Source organism: Ctenocephalides felis, unplaced genomic scaffold, assembly GCF_003426905.1.
Source record: "Ctenocephalides felis isolate EL2017-DRISC unplaced genomic scaffold, ASM342690v1 CF-g0.4_SCAFFOLD_01170, whole genome shotgun sequence".
NCBI lineage: Eukaryota > Metazoa > Arthropoda > Insecta > Siphonaptera > Pulicidae > Ctenocephalides > Ctenocephalides felis.
The window spans coordinates 71840982-71845267 of record NW_020537324.1 but is presented as its reverse complement, the minus strand read 5'-3'; the positions used below and the strand labels follow the sequence as shown (position 1 = coordinate 71845267).

Genomic DNA, 4286 nt, shown 5'->3' with positions numbered 1-4286 from the left:
TGAATTGTTTGATAGAGTGTGCAGAAATATTGCAGCAGAAATGAATTCTCTTGAAGCGTTTAAGCGTTAGCTTACAAGTTGAAGTTCAATATCTCTCGATAACAAAAGGAAATGCAAACTACGTTAAAATTATTCAATTTTTTGAAAAAATTTTGTTTCGCTGTCTGCTTGCGCTCGTTGGGGGCCCCCCTGGCTTCGGGGCCCCGTATTTTTGATACGGCTGATACGGCGGTAGTTACGCCCCTGGTGCATATATACATTAATACATTCTATGTTTTGACGTGCATATATACATTTTTAAAGGGTGGTGTTATCCCTTAAAGATAAAATAAATATTATAGAATCATTAAAAAAGGCGAAACCGGCCGTAAGTTAGCTGGTAGGTATGGTGTAGGTACATCCACTATAAGTCGTACACTTGCAAGTTAGATAGTAAAGAGGGTAGTGAAAATCGGAAAATGGTGAAAAGACCGAAAATGAACTCTTAGAAGAAGCTCTATATTGTTGGTTTTTACAAAAACGATCAACAAATTATTCGTAAGCAACTTTTCTTCTTCATTGATACTTTACGTACCACCTGAATATTTTACCTCATGATTAATACAATATGTATAATGTAATCTAAGAAAATATGTAAGTGTTAATTTTCTAATAAACATCGATTTTTGTTGATATCTATGTATGCATTAGTTATTTTTGATAAACAAAACATTATTCTTCATAATTTGGATTATCCGGATGCCTATCGAGAACAATTAGTCCGGATAATCGAGGTTCTACTGTACTCTTCTTTTATCTATGGCTCTTACCTTTATTGTATACACACTGAAACACGCTTTATTCACTATTAACTTTGAACATTTCACTTTACTATTCACTATTCACTATTCTCTATTTACTATTAACTTTGAACATTTCACTTCACTATTCACTATTCTCTATTTACTATTAACTTTGAACATTTCACTTTACTATTCACTATTTACTATTCACTATTCATTTCACTGTTTACTGTTCGGAATCTGACGCACGAATGAGCAGCGTTCTGATCAGCTACTCCTTTTATACCTGCGGACTTTCAATATGGCGGACCAGGATGCTGTCAAAAAAAAGCCGTACGGAAAACATAATCCGGCTTCAAATTTCGATTTAAATCAAACTGCATAAGTGAATAACTGTGTTTGACATAATAAATATGCTAACAATAACATTAAATACATAATTCAGTAAGCTCTATTCCTTCAGTAATCAAAAATTACATCGACCAGTATATCGATTAAACATAGGGATCAAAAGAATTAAGGGGCCAATTCTGGGATAAATTAGAATGCTATGTTACAGGTCTATTATTATATCTATTGGTAGTCGAAAATTGTCAAAAAACTAGATTTTTGCTGTGCGATTAAAAGTTTTAATTTTAAAACCTAACCTCTAAAAAGCACAAATGTCAAAATAACACTTGCGTCATAAGCGCTTTTTTTTTGTTTTCACTTTGTTACACGCGCTTAAAGCCTAAAGAAAGTTTATATTCTCACGTATAAATTATTGTAGAAAATTTCAAAATTAATTAATTTGTCGCTAATCCAAAACATTACAAGTTTTAGTGTTTGTGAGGTTATCTGGTTGTTTGTTTATATGCTAAATATGAAATAAATCTTTTAACTTATTGTGTTTTACACAAGTTTGTATACATAAAATTATTTTCTCTTCTCTTTAATATAGAGATCTCTACAGATAATGAAATAGAAAACTATAATCAAGCTTATCTGAACCTACGGTATCCAATTATGAGGTGTGGCAAGCAAGGCAAATAAAGCGATGCTGCAAAGGTTCATTCAAAACAAGATGAAGGGCATTGAATTGAGCAAAATTAGTAATAATTGATTAATTCTAATAAGTATATGAAAATACTGATGAAGATTCTGAACCACTTCTCAACAAAGCAGTTAAATTTCCGAAGGTAAGTTATAGTAATTGAAAATGAAACTTTTGAGTATCTTTACGTTTTGAAGGTTTCTGAACATTTTGGCATACTTTAGAAAAAAATGTATTGATAGTGTAAAGAAATGTCTAGGTTTTGGCAAAGGCAAGACTTGAATTTTAATTCACTTATCCACTTGACTTAACTTTGCAATTCACTTTACATGATGCTTAAAAATATGATATACGAGTCTTCGTATGATATACGACTCGTAAGAGTCTTCATTTTAATTCCGCTGGATTAAAACATTAGTAATAAAATTGCTAATACTTGATGCAACTTACCTTGAGGAAAATGTTACTGAACCTAGTTTTTTTACAGCTTTGTCCAATAACATTCCAAGATTTTGAGACTGCTTTGAAACGAGTTCGAGCTAGTATATCAGACATGGACTTAGACCAATACGTGAAGTGGAATAATTTATACGGTTCTGGATAAATAATTCTGTCTGAAATCAAAAACACCAAACAAAAGGTTACATAATTCGATGTATAAATAAAAATATTTATTCATTAACATATTTATTATTTCATTTTTGATATGCGCATGTTCAATCGTAATCTTATAATAATAAATGATTTGAAAGGAATGGAATAAAGTTGCATAAAATACTATGTATATCACGAGATCTAATACTAAAATATTTGTTTAAAGGGTTCTGCACCCGTAATTAAATCCTATCATTATTTTATAATACCAGCAAGATACAAATATAAGGCTTAACTTAATATAAGCTCTCTTATTAAAAACTACAGTTGCTCCCTTTGTTTCGTTTATATTTAAATTTATATAGATAAGTCTCAAAGGCCTTTCGATTGTGATATCACAACATATATATATTTGTCTTTGTGAATATTTGTGTGACATCGCAATATATAATATGTTTTATATTTAATAATTATAAATACTTATATATATAAAGTCTCTTCTACGATTTAGAATGCTTTAGATACCTTGCTTATTTTATCATTAAATTAATTGCTCTTTAAAGGCTTAGTTCCCATATAAAACTTTTAATTTAATTATTGCATTAGTATAAATTGATAAAGATTATTGATCCTATATTTAGCTCTCGATTTAATTCAACTTGCCCTGATTTAATTATAAGTACACTTTTATATAAACATCTATTTTAATAATTATAATTATTTCAAAATTACTTAATTAAAAGAGATAAAATCAGAAAAAAAAAATTAACTAATTTTAGTGCTTTGAGGTTTTGTTTTTTTTATCGGTATGTATATTTTTTCTCACTATAAATTTTTCAAATCTTTATAATTCATTAAATTGTATTTTAAAGTTGCTGAATGATGGCACACACTAAGTGTCGAATCATGTAATTAATAAATGGGCTGTTAATTATTTTCAAATATATATATATATATATATATATATATATATATATATATCTAACCTATAACCTAAAGTTATTGCAGACTTCTTTAAATTTTCTGTTTATATTCATAAAGTAAAATACTACTAGAGATTTTTTTGAATTTTTTCTTTATTATCACCTTCTAGGAAGAAAATGGCCAAAAAGCAATCTCCCTCTTCTGTTCGGCCCTGGACAGATTCCACTTGGTAGCTTCAGGGCCGCACAAGGACACCCACGTCGCTCAAGAGGCCCTCAGATCCTGCATGGCCTTCACTGGAAATACTTTCAGAAATCCAAAATCTACTAATCAAAATAACATTGAAGAAGAAGACGTTATGCCCAGAGTGGCTCCGACGTGTACTATCACTGAAATCGACTAAAAAAAAAATAATATTTGCTAGAAGAACAAATGGGTCAATTGTAATAAATAGATAAAATTGTTACGGGTCTATATTCGTATGAGTTTGTAGTAACAAACTGTTTAAAAACTATGCATTTGCTGTATGTTTTATACATAAATCTTAATCTCCAAATAACAATTTTATCACAAGTGCATCGAATATAGACCCCTAACATAACATTTCTATTTTATCCGAGAATTGGCCCACAAATATCGATGCACAATTTGTTTTTATTTTCGTATTATGTATTGAAAATAAATTGAATAATTTTGCTTTGGTACTTATTATTTCTTATCAACTAATTTTATAGAGCTGACTGTGGTTCCAGATTTGATAATCACTTTGGCCAGCTTGATATCAAGCAATAATGATATCAAATTTTCACTTACCACCCTCAAATTTGATATCAAGTTCAAAAAAATAGTCTTTTACGGTATTTCTGCAATTTTTGTTCACATCAATATTAAAAATGTATTAAAAAAAGAGTGGTAAATAGAGTAGAGCAATTTAATTTAAAAAATGACGTCCA

The 4286-nt window shown here is 29.4% G+C and overlaps 1 long non-coding RNA gene across 1 annotated transcript; it reads left to right on the top strand.

Annotated features, from left to right (window-relative positions):
- The first annotated feature begins 1162 nt into the window (after positions 1-1162).
- On the top strand, positions 1163-3955 carry LOC113368489. Its single transcript, XR_003366404.1, has 4 exons — positions 1163-1341; positions 1723-1960; positions 2303-2455; positions 3503-3955. It is a non-coding gene; the product is annotated as an uncharacterized LOC113368489 (long non-coding RNA).
- The last annotated feature ends 331 nt before the right edge of the window (positions 3956-4286 follow it).